Source organism: Dipodomys merriami, unplaced genomic scaffold (assembly GCF_024711535.1).
Source record: "Dipodomys merriami isolate MVZ:Mamm:240054 unplaced genomic scaffold, mDipMer1.0.p SCAF_7, whole genome shotgun sequence".
NCBI lineage: Eukaryota > Metazoa > Chordata > Mammalia > Rodentia > Heteromyidae > Dipodomys > Dipodomys merriami.
This window is the reverse complement of record NW_027206290.1, coordinates 60,701,332-60,714,342: the sequence shown is the minus strand read 5'-3', so window position 1 is coordinate 60,714,342 and position 13,011 is coordinate 60,701,332. Positions and strand designations below refer to the sequence as shown.

The window sequence follows — 13,011 nt, the reverse complement described above, 5'->3', positions numbered from 1 at the left end:
AAAAAAAGATTCAGCTATTATTTCTATCCATATTTTTTGGAAGTTCAGTAAATAACTCAGGTTTTACTTTGGTGATGTGGAACCTCAGTAAGAATGACTCTAATTTGAATCTGCTATTTTTTCAATATGCAAACACATATACATACACATATGTACATGCATATATGATATATTTATGTGATACAATTATATCAAATATAATTTTAACATAGACATTGTAAGGTCCATTCCTGGACAGCGAACAGACCTGGCCCAGTACCTGCGTTACCTAGGCAACTGGGACACCTGGAAGAGATCACATCTGCATCCACTGAGGTCACATCTTAATCTGATGTGGCCACACCTTTCTCCCACCTGATCCCACTTCCCTTTACCTGGACACACCTTTCCCCGCCCCCTACCCTATATAAGGCCTAACCCAGGGCCAGACTCCCTCTTTTGCCAGCCGCGTGGAGTGCCAAGCTTGCCTGGTCCCAGCAGGTTTACTGAATAAACCTACCCCTTACCTGAATACCACGTGTGTGATGCTGTTCTTACTCAGCGACCTCTTTTTAAAAACCTAACAGACATATGTTATACATGTATATGTTAAAAATATACATCACTATCCATTATGATTGTGAAGCCTTCACAAATCCATCATCTGGGCCCTGAAAACTAAGGAAGATCTGCAATCTATGACTGACAGAGTTCCTTCTTATCTTGCTTAGGGGACGTCTTTTTTATATTAGGCTTTCCCTTCCACTGACACTATGGAAGGTAATGTGCTATATGCTCACAATGCTACCTATTTAAATACATCTTCATTAAAACCTGTAGAATTAATAATTTTTGGTTATCTGGGTGCCATTTGTAGCCAAAGTTGACCATAAAGTGAACCATATACAGGTAAATATTATGATCCCATGTTATAGATGGGCATGTTAAAGGTCAGAGACATTGAGTGATGATAACACTAACAGAAAGTTTATTATGGAGCATTTGCATTCTACAAAAGGAGTTCATTTAATACAGTCCAGGAGTCTTTGCCTATACATATCTTTCAAATTGGTAGTTGTTCAATTAAGCCGAAATATGATCTTCCAGGGCCAAAGTTATGTTAAAAGAAGTATAGTAACCAGGGATATATACTTTGTAAGTTTCATTAATGTACTGATAAATATTTACAAGGATAATAATCAATCTAATGAGGTAGGTGCCTCTCACAATAAAAAGTTCTCTGAAAGAGCTAGAAGTCATCTTGTGCTTTATTATCTCCAGAAACTTTGTACTATTATCCATTCCTGATAACCACACTTGAATTTCAGATTCTATTGCTTCTCACCTAGACTATGTACTATCACGTTCAAGTCTAAAGTCTTTATATTTTCTGTAATTAAGCCACTATTGATATCTCTGACCACCACATTTTCAATGCTCTTAAGTTATTCATGAACTAATGCTCAAATCTTGGGCTAAGTGTTAAAGTTTACTTCCAGATGAGCTTTAACTGTCTTTGCAGCCACCGTTTTAACCCTTTGTTGTGAATAATAATCAGGTTAGACTTGCTCCTTTCAGAGGCTGACATTTTCTTTGATGCTGTGCCACTTCAGCCTTTGTAAAGTTTTCACGATCTCCCCAATAAGCATGTATGTTCTCCTTCCCCACAGTACTGGACAGAGATCTGAAATGGGCGGACTTAGAAGTAAGTATATTACCTATTATTCCTTGCCTTACTAGTGTTTACAGTTTTAGGTACTGCATGATCTTTATGCACTAGGTAATGTATTAACCTATGAACCTATTGGAACACAGGGCAGATATAAATGTGCCCAGAGAAGTCCCAAATCCAAATGTAATGGGCCCCCTGTTCCCAGAGAATACTCTGTATCCCTGTCAATGTACTCCATGAAAGTTTAACACATTCATGGACATAGGAACCAGGGAAGAAAACTACAGGTGTGGGACCTTGGGCAAAGGTGCCTCTCAGCGAAGGCGGGGCGCTGGCCCAGCTCCATCCAGCTCCCTGCCTCCAGCGCGGGATCCCGCCCACTGCTCAAGGAGGGTTGGGGGATTGGCCCAGAGGCAAGGGGCACACACTGCGCATGCTCTGTCTCCAAGGCCGCCTCCGTGCGCGCCGCCCCGCCTCTCCCACCGCTCGGGTGCGCGCGCTCGGTCCCGGGGAGCGAGCGTGCCCTGCGTGCGGGTGCCCGCCAAGCCCGCCGGGCGCTGGTTTCTTGAGTGCCCCCCGGCCGCGGCCTGAGGAACGGGCACCGGGCCGAGGCGGCTAGCCGACGGCGGCGCCCGAAGCGACGAGGAGCGCGGGCGGTGAGTGCGGGTGTCGCGGGCGAGCAGGGAGGGCTCGTCCGCGCGTGCGCGGCGCCGGACCTATTGGGCAAGGGCGCGCGCGCCCGGCCGCTGGCCGGAGTGGCCGCGCGCTGTGGGACCGGGCCGGGCACCCGTCGGGTGGGTAGGTGGCCGGCCTCGGGGTCAGGAAGGCGGGGGCTCCCGGGACCACCCTGCCTGGGCCGGAGCGGCGCTGGCCGTGCGGGCGGGAGTGGTGAAAGGGCTCCAGGTGGGGCGCCCCGGGGGGCCGAGGCGGGGGAGCCCGGCCGGCCCCAAGCCTGCGGAACCTCCGGGGCGGACGAGGGCAGCCCGCCGGGGCTCCGGTCGCGATCGGCCGCACGAACGCCCGCGGGAGCCGCGACCCGGGAGGTGGCGGTGGTCCCGGGACCGGGGGGCGCGGCCCGGGAGCCCGGGCGCCTCGCCAGCCGCGGCGGCCGCGCCCCCTCGCCCCGAGCCCCGTGGGGGCGCCGCGTGGGGAACCTGAGCAAAGTTCCCCCAAGTAACTTTGTTGGGGCGCCGCGGACGGCGTGTGGGGTTGGGGCGGGAAAAGGAGCGGGTGTCGGCTCTCGGGACGGAAGCCCCGGGGACCCCGGTTACCACCCCCCCCCCGACCCCGGACTCCGGACCCCGATGAATGGGTGACGGGCGATTGCGCGGGTCGGTTTCCTTCTGGCGCTGCTGGCTCGTTTCTTCCCAAGTTGGGAGTCGCGGCGTTCGCGGCTCCTGTTCTCCTACAGTCGATGTGGGAGTTTTGGTTGTTTGGGGTGAGAACGATGTTTGTTCCCTGGGGGGGAGAAAAGGCTCCGGTTGGCGCGATCTTTCTTTCTAATTAAGCTCCGAGAAGGTGCTGTCAGGACGTGCTGGCTGTGTCTGTGTACCCAGCCGCCTATTGTCTTAGTTTTGCTTGGGAGCAAACCAAGCTCATTCTTAGTTTTACAAAGGTCCAGAGAGGTAATAGTGCGTCTTCTTTTAAACATATCCCGCGCCACCTCGCCTCACGGCTGAAGTTCAGTCTTAACACTTACTTTGGCCAAATCACAGCCCAGACCCATGAAGACACCATATCTATATCTCTATATAATATAACATTATATATATATATATATATATAATATATTAAGGTCCTCAAGTACTTCCATGGTGCTGCACAGTTTGGAGACGGCTGATTTAATATGTAAAGCTAAAGTCAGGACTTTAGTTTCACAAAATAAAAGCTTTCTGTTGCCAGTAATGGGATGAAACTAGTGCTTTTCTCTGAGACAAGAGCTTACAAAGGGTGGTTTGTTTCACCACAGGGAGGGAGGCTGGGGTCTCTGATAGTTTAAACTTTAGCTAAAAAGTTTGACTGGCTCCCAGGACGTGGTGTTTTGAATTTCTGTTACTAGCCTGCCTTCTTTAACTCCTTGATGCAAGCCAAACGATTTCTCCTTTGAACCCTCCATTAACTCCTCCCTTAACCTTCCCAGCTTCACTTTGTTAGTTTCACCCCAGACACGGGGATAATCTTCTGACGTCAGGTACTGAATCTGAAGGGTTAAGAGGTTTCCATAGCAACGTGTCCTCCCGGGGGAAGTGGGCGGGCCCTCTTACCGTCAGGTTTCCAAATGAGACTCTCTTCCTTTTCTGAAGATTTGCATTCAACCTTGTTCAGTTCTTGGCCTAGGCACAGGTAAGGGTGACCTCATCCAATTCAGGGTTTTCTTCTAAGATAATTGCAGAACTCTTTCATGAGGCTGTTGTTTGGGCATGATACTGCTTGCAAGGACGTTTTCCTTCCTGGACTATTCCCTTGTACTCCCTTTGTACTCAGGAGACTTGTTTGACAAAGTTCCAAAATGAAGTGGAAACAGTTTTCTTCTAAAATGTTTCCTGTCACTCACCGAAGCCTAAGAATTGTACACATCTTTTTTTTTTTTCTAAAGTTCTAAGACATTTTATATCTAAGCAATTAAAGTCAAATATCCACAGCACTGCAAAAAACTTTTGATAATTTGTTCCCCTCCCTCCAAAATCAACTTTTTAAGCTTTATTCCTAGAAGGTGTACTGCGCAGATTCTTTACACAAAAGTTAAACCATTTGTAATGTTATCCTTTGAAATAACAAAAGAAAAACACTTTCTAAGCATTTATTCACTTCTTCCCTCTCCCAAAACACAAATCCAGAATCAAAATTTGAAATTTATTTTCAAAAGCTTCTGAATAAATATGGTACACAAATACCTTACTTACATGATTCTGGCATTTTGTTAATGCCTTCAAGCTTTTCTGTGCAAATAATCAAAATTCAGTTAATTTCAAGATGTTTTCAGAACTCCAGTTATTCTGGGAGTGCATTAGGAGTTGGTTTTCTCTCACTTACCTCTTTTCTTCCTTACCTCTTGTGCTAAGTCCAATTCCTGTTCACCAGCTTTCAAACAAATTTCCATAAGGCTAATTTTTCACACTTCATTATGGGAAGGGAGCACTGGTAGATGTATCCTCATAGCTTATAGTTCCAAGTATTTGTGCTCTGCTACTGAGATAGTAATCTTATCCTCTTCCCCTTTTCCATCACACATTGAAAAATTGCCTTGGAGTCTTCTCAGTGTAGTGCTTCTTTCAATCCAGTTTTGTAGCAGCAGATTCTTTAAAATGAATTAATATGTAATTCCTGAAGGGTACTTTAAAAAAAATAAGCAACTGTTGTGTATGAGATTTTCTTTATAAACAGTGTAGAGTGAAATGCATTTGTCCTTGTTTTAGACAGCTTGGGAAATACTGAAAAACATATAAATTAAAATCACAGTCGTATCATCCAGAAATGAATAACTGCTAATGGGATAATACACTTCTGCTTGGTTAAAAAGAAATCTTCATAGAAAAACATTGTGTTTGGTTTTTGTTTTATGTTTTGTTTTCGTTTGGTGGTACTGAGGTTTGAACAAAAGGCCTTTCCATTTCAGCCATGAATCTATTTCAAAGACATACTTTGAAATAAAGTTGCAGTATTAATTTTGCATACAGTTTCAAATTACTCCTTTTACTAAATTTGTAGCATGATTTTTTGTCTTTTGAAAGTAGATTTTTAATGATAGATATGCACACTTTTATTTAGCTAGTTTCCTATTAATACTGTTTTTTGTAAAAAAATAAATCATTTTTACTGGTTGAGCAAGTGATCTTGGATTCTCTTGTTTCAAAGCCTATACTGGCCAAATCTTGTGTCTAAGTGACCTTAATTCTTTAATGCTTTAATCTTTCTAGAGATATGGGTAATGTCTTTGCATTATAAAGTTCTAGTGAGATAGAAGGCTAACAAGGACTGGCAAAGACATGGGCTTAATTAATAAATATTCAAGCTGGTAAATGTCCTGGCCTGAAAGTATCTGTGCTTTCTTTTTCTTTTCTTTTTTTATTGTAAAGATACTGTACAGAGGGGTTACAGTTACATGGGTAAGGTAATGAGTACATTTCCTATCTAGCATTGTTATCCTCTCCTTTGTTTTCCCCCTACCATCCCTTCCCTCCTCCTCCCCCCTGCCAAGTTTGTTTTCACCATAGTGTCTTGTATGTCTAGTATCTGTGATTTGTTAGGCTAGATTTATAGCACAGAGTTTTGGGGGCAGAAGTGAATTCATGACTTGAGGCTGGCTTTCAAGTTGTTCCTGCTGGAACGTCTCTCTTACTTTCTCCCTAGTCTACAACACCATATTAGCCCTCCAGTGCTTACTCCTTCTTAGTTTTCTATTAAATTTTTTTTATTTGAATTAGTAGTTTTTGTAACTAGTAAATTAATAATTTGCTCGTCTTTTTCTTTTTTTCTTTTGGGTGTTGTCTTACTATCTTGTGCACTCCGCTTTTACATTATTTTCTGAGTGACTTGAAATATCTATTTTATGTAAAAACGACTATAACTTTATCATAGAAATAGAGGATTTTTGGTTATTATTTTGTTTTGCTTTTCCACAGCTGATTATTGTTCTTTTAATTAATCTTGTGCTTTTTTTCTCCAAAAGGACAAATGTTATTTTTACAAAGCTAAACATTTATACTTAGAAAGACCACAGGTGAATTAAATGAAGCAAAAAAAGAAAATCCTGAAATATATTAGACTTTTAAAAAATTCTATAAATGTAGTTAAGATATGAATTGTTCTTATATCACACCTACCCTAAATTAGCCAGTTCTGCCATATTATAGGCTAAATAGTCCATTCTTTATTCAGTAGTTTGTAGACTTTCCCTTACAATATTTTAATATCTTGATTGTTGGGAACTTGCTTTTGAAGTCTTTCTTCATTCTAGATTTTGAGTACACACAAATCTGGTAGAGCTATTTACATTTTTCTTTCAGAAGTATTGTTATTTTCCTTTTTTTTCTTTTTTCGATGAAAGGTGTATTTGAAAATTTATGTATGCAGTTTAAAAAAATCTAACAGACAATGTAAAGTGAGCACCCTTCCAGCCCTTCTTTCTTCCTTGGACCTCCATGTGCATTCCTAGTGACAGCCCCTTTTGACAGTTTAGTGTTTCTCCTGCATATTTCAGTAGGGCCATCTTAGGGCCTTTCTTATTGGACTGGTGGGAAAGAGATGGTTCAGTTTTCTTCCCTTAGGGAAGGGATCCACTTTACATAGTCACTAAGACTTCCCTTACTTTATTTATTCTAAAAACAAAGATCCAGTCTTGCCTGGTTCTGGTGTGTGGAAGAAAGTGGGAAGGCCATCCAGGGATTTTAGAGCCTCTCAGCCTTTACCAACCTTGTTTTGTCCTGGTGCCTTTTCATTCTCCGTGAGTAGCCTCAAATACAGTGTGGCTCCCTTAGGTTGGCTAAGACAGTTGTCATTCTTATCTACCCTCCACTTCCATGTGTTTGCTGTAGTTTGCACTACAGTTCTTTTGGTCCTTGGAGCTCTGTGTTTTAGAAAGATCTCTCATATTCCACTTTACTAGAGTTTAAGTAAAGTGTATAATTGGGCATGTATGCTAAATATGCCCTCTTAATCCAGAAGACTCTAAAAATGAATCCTAAAAGTTAAACCTCCACATTCTATCCTCTCTTCCCCCATAAGGACTACTATCATGTGTAAAAGTAGTCATTGTTTCTATTCAGGGACTTGAAAGGTTGTTTATATGTTTGATCTAGCTCAGCAGAATTTTGTTTTCTTCATCTAAGTCCTAACATTTCCCATAAAGGTTCTTGGAAGTTTTCATTGCTTTTGTGATATGTTCATCAATTTGTCTGTGGCTCATCTAACACTGTTGATGGTTTTTGTAAATTTATAACTGGCTGTTATTAAAAGTATTACAGCTTATTTTCTTTGCCTAGTTACATAATCATTTGCAGATAATGACATGTGTATGTACTTCTTTCTAATAATTATACCTTTGTGGCAATTTGTACTAGATTTAGAGTTCTATGTTATAAAATGCTTCTGGAACATTATCAAGTAGTAATAGTGTTATGCAAACTTGTGTTCTTTATCATAATAGGAAAATAGCAGTAGTTTTTTGGTTTATCATGGCGCCTCATCAGGATAAAAGGAATCTGTCCTTTTATTACCAGTTTATTCAGGAATATTTTGAATTTTCTTAAGAGTTATATAGGATATAAACCAAATGCTTATTGGTCTTTGCAGTTTATTACTGATAGTTCTTAAATGATCTACTACTAATTTAAGTCCCTAAGATCAAGTTGAATCAAGCCCTTTCTTGTGAAAAAATTTTTATAAAAATAAACTCAGAAGCCGGGCACCGGTGTCTCATGCCTGAGACTGAGATCTGAGTATTGCAGTTCAAAGCCAGCCCGAGCAAGAAAGTCCGTGAGACTCTTATCTCCAATAAACCACTAGAAAACTGGAAGTGGCACTGTGGCTCAAGTGGTAGAGCACTGGCCTTGAGCTGAGGAGCTCAGGGATAGTGCCCAAGCCCAGAGTTCAAGCCCCACGACTGACCAAAACCAAACAAACAAACAAAAAAACCTCAGTTCATGGGAAGATTGACACATAGCATCATATTCAGTGCTTAATCATGTCTTACTAAATATGACATAATTCAGTTATAATTATGGGTAAGGTGGAGTAGGAGATAGTCCATCAGTGCTCTTTTGAAAGAAAATATTACCAGTGCTAAATTCAACAGTCATTTCTCATCCTTCCCAGTTGACATTATCTGGTATAATCTGTAACCCTCTTTCTTTGGGTTTTAGGGTCACCTCACACCTGCCTTTCTACTTACATCAGTATTTTTTTTTTTTTTTTTGCTGGTTGTAGAGCTTGAACTCTGGGCCTGGGCACTGTTCTGAGCTCTTCAGCTCAAGGCTAGCACTCTACCACTTGAGCCATAGCACCCACTTCCAGCTTTTTCTGTGTATGTGGTGCTGAGGAATTGAACCCAGGGCCTCATGCATGCAAGGCAAGCACTCTACCACTGAGCCACCTTCCCAGCCCCTACATCAGTATTTTGATATTGTCTTTTCCTCCGTTGTGTTTTCAGTTGTGTGTTGGTTTTCTATGCTCACCAATCTGTCCATGTGGAATAGGCCAAGGCTTAGGTCCTGCCATCCTTTTGTCAGAGATAGACACAAGAATTTAATGAAGTATCATGTGTCTATATAAAACTCACAGATACCAATCTCCATCTCAGACAGTTCCCAGTATTTTGCTTTGTTTTTTGTTTTTGAGTAAGTCATCTAAATATGTCAAAGATCATCTTAACAGGACCGAAACTAAATTTCTCATCTGTGCAAATGTGCTCCACATGCAGCCTGCCCCAGTTTGCAAGTTATTTATACTGAAAATGTTGGAATGGTCCTGTCCTCTCTTTCCCACTCTGCATTCAGGATGTCAGGTCAGATGGAGCTCTAAACCTGTGTCTAGAATTCCTCCTTCAAAAATAAGCCCAGAATTTAACTGTTCTACCCACCTGTACTGCCAGTATTGGACAACTACTGCCTGGACTCCTGCAGTGGCCTCACCTGGCTTCTCTTTATCAACCTACCACCTAGAAGCATCTTGATATTGTTTTGTTTGTTTCTTCTTTTTCTTTTTTTCTTTTTTAGTCAGGACCTTGACCATGCTAGCCAAGCACTCTCTACCTCTAAACTACCCCCTTCTCCCAGTCCCACAGAGGTTTTTAACAATATTAGATTATGCTGAAAACCATGCAATAGTTGTGCTGCTCAGGTGAAGATCTGATTCTTTCAAATGATTCACAAAGTCCTCCACAATCTGGATCCTATGGGCCCTGAATTCCCACCTCTCTCCCCGGGCTTTTCTCCACTCTAGGTGTCTTGGATAACCCTGAACAAAATAGGAGGCACCTTCCCATTTTAAGTCTTTGTTCTGGGGTTTCCTTTTACCTGCAGTAATATTTTATCTACCATCCTTCAGATATGTTCATAACCATCTCCCTCACCTCCTTTAAGTCATCACTCAAATATCACCATGTCAGTGAGGTCTGCCTTCACATTATGCTTGCCCTCTCTTGCCTTTCCTTTCTCCATAGCATGTGTTACCTTCTAAATCACTAAGAAGATATATTGATTTTGGTTGTAGTAAACTGCTTCTCTCCTTGACCTTTGCTATACTATAAGATCCATAATGACATGTTTCTACTGTTATTGTTACATTTCTTTTTGTTGCAGATGTATGTAAAAGGAGTTGAATAAATACTTTTTGAATGAATATAGTTTCCTTTTTTCTTCCCAGTGAATGTCTCAGAAAGCAAGGTGTGTGTGTGTGTGTGTGTGTGTGTGTGTGTGTGTGTATGTGTGTATGTAAAATTAGCTATACCAACTTCTATCCAAACAATGTGATTCTAGAATCTTCCCTTCCCTCTTTGGATATCAGTTCTTAATGAAGGAAGACAGTGGCATCCCCTGGGAGATTTTTAGAACATGCTTGAGTTTTCTTGTGAATATCTATGAAGCAGTGTTAAGCATATATTTTTTCTTTAGCCAATCTGTGTTATTTCTTCTTGGAATATAGATAATTATTTTCTCTTTTTAATGCTTTCTTAGTGTTCACGACATCTTTCATATCCTCGCTAACCTTTTCACTTCCAAGGTTCTGTGAAATGATTTTGAAACCCTGCAAAAGGTTCATAGCTGAATGGGATGTGAAATCCACAAAGTCAAAGGATCTCAGTTCTTCACCTTTAGTTTCCCAGAGTTATAGAAGTCAGTCATTTTAGAGTCTCACTTAGTGTTTATAGCCTCTTTTGGTGTTCCTCAAATCTAAGAGTATCTCAAAAACTCAGTCTTTTTCTTTTCTTCTTTTTAATAAAACAAGGCATATTTGTATGCTTTGTACGGGTGAAATTGCTGTGCAAATTACTGATTGCATTTACAAGCCAACAGATGATCATTTTAAAGATTAAGCACTAAAGATTAGACAGTAAGTAAAAAACATGGATCTCTAGAAATGAATGAAACAAGTAGCTGGTACTGAAACACAAAAATGTGAAAATTTTCTTGCATTCTGTTTTTCTTCAAGATACATCTAAGTTTCTTACATCTATGTTCTCTACATAATTTCCCCAGATAGTTAATGAACATAAGCCTCATGTTTAATTAGAAAGTATAGACCTTTTAGCTCTGATTACTATACGTAGAAATAAAAGTTCATCAGCACTCTTGTTCTAAATACATTTACTTGTTTTTGATCTGTATTTTGTTATTATGAAGACTTACTCTTTTGAAAATAACATTGTTGCAAGTTTATTTTTTATACTAAGTCCTAAATAGCCAGTACTGTTGGCCAAAACTGAATGGAAAGCATTAACCTCCCTCTCTGATGATGAATCACAGCATTTCCTGTAGTTTCGGCCACTAATGAATATCCCAGTTGGAAAACACACCTTGTTTTTATAGTTGTACACTTTGTTCAACTACACTTGAAATCTCTGCCTCTGTGGAAATTTTTGTTTGTTCTTTCATTTTAATTGTCACCTTATTTCTTCTACACATCTATATTTCTGTGTTGTTTGGAAGTAGTGGTCTTGTCTACCTAACACCAGCAAATGTACCTACTCAGTAGTGAGGGTCTAATTTGGCTCTCAACTCCCAGTGAATAGAAAAGGTTTGTAATATAGACCACTACCCTTTTTATACCTTGGGTAAGGAAAAGTTGAGTATGCTTTTGAGGAATGAATGGCCCACCTTCTTTTTTTTTGGAGTGAAGAGTAATATATTTATTTTGTTGAATAAATACTGTTCTCATTAGGTAACATATCATTAGATACATACATGCGAACAAAGTTTTTACCAAAAAAGCCAAATATCTCATTTCAAACATTACATGATTAATATTTTCTTTTTTTAAAGTAAGTTTTTTATTGTGAAAATACTGTACAGAGGGGTTACAGTTACATGAGCAAAGTAATGGAGTACATTTCTTATCCAGCATTGTTGTCTCCTCCTTTGTTTTCCCCCTTCCCTCCCACTTCCTCAACTGTACTCCCCCCCCCCATTGTAAAGTTGGTTTTTCAACATAGCTTCTTATATATCTCATTGTTGCAATGGGTCAACCTGTATCCCTATTTAAACAATTTGTTTTTTTTTCCCTCCCCTCCCCAAATTATACCAACATCAAATACAGTGAAAACAGGGATTATACTGTGGGTGAGGGACATACAAAGCAACAAAAAAAATCACGTGGTACCTTATAAATATGTTAGAAACAATAGCAAGGAAAAAAAAAAACCACTTGTGTCCTATCTTGAGGTTCATTTTGCTTAACATCATCAGTAAATAATGCTGGCAAAATTGGTTAATCACCTGTAGAAAACTAAAGCTAGATCCTTATATATCACCCTGCACCAGAATCAACTCCAAATGGATCAAAGACCTCAGAGTCAAAGCAGACACTCTGAAAACATTACAGGATGGAATAGGAGAAACCCTAGGTCTCCTTAGCACAGGCAGAAATTTTCTTAGTAGAGACCCAGAAATACAACAAATCAAAGAAAGATGGGACAAATGGGATTGCATGAAGCTGCAGAGCTTCTGCAGGGCAAAGGACATAGTAGCAAGATCAATAGAAAGCCCACAGATTGGGAGAAGATCTTCACTAGCCATACAACAAACAAGGGCCTCATGTCTAAAATATACCTGGAACTCAAAAAATTAAATCCCCCAAAAACAAATCCTCAAAGAAACAACTGCCCAATAAATAAGTGGGCTAAAGACGTACAGAGAAACTTCTCTGAAGAGGAAATAAGAATGGCCAATAGACACATGAAGAAATGCTCAACCTCTCTAGCCATAAAAGAAATGCAAATCAAAACAACATTGAGATTTCACCTCACCCCAGTTAGAATGGCTATAATCAAAAACTCTAATAACAACAGATGCTGGAGGGGTTGTGGCCAGAAGGGACTCTTACTGCATTGTTGGTAGGAGTGTTAACTTGTTCAGCCACTTTGGAAAGTAGTATGGAGGTTCCTCAAAAGACCCCACATTCTTATAAAAGCTAGAAATTCATTAAGTTCTATAGGGGACAATCCCCGCCCCCCACACCCCACAAAAAAATCTTATTATCAGCATTGAAAATGGTGAGAAGCTACATATCTCCTGCTCAGGATATAGGTTCAGGCTCCAAAAAAGCTGCTGGGTACTGTTCTTATTTCTGGCATAGATAGCTTTTGCCTTATAGACAGGGTGCCTTTGTTTACCTTCTCCTGGGGCTTTGGGATATGGTAAGTGCTT

The 13,011-nt window shown here is 40.6% G+C and overlaps 1 protein-coding gene across 1 annotated transcript in view; it reads left to right on the top strand.

Moving 5' to 3' along the window:
- Positions 1–2,196: 2,196 nt before the first annotated feature.
- The window catches only part of Btbd3 (BTB domain containing 3), a 32,412-nt gene continuing 21,597 nt past the window's right edge, over positions 2,197–13,011 (top strand). The window contains exon 1 of the mRNA XM_070006740.1: positions 2,197–2,307. The gene's annotated coding sequence lies outside the window, so the exon portion shown is untranslated. The remainder of the gene's footprint in view (positions 2,308–13,011) is intronic.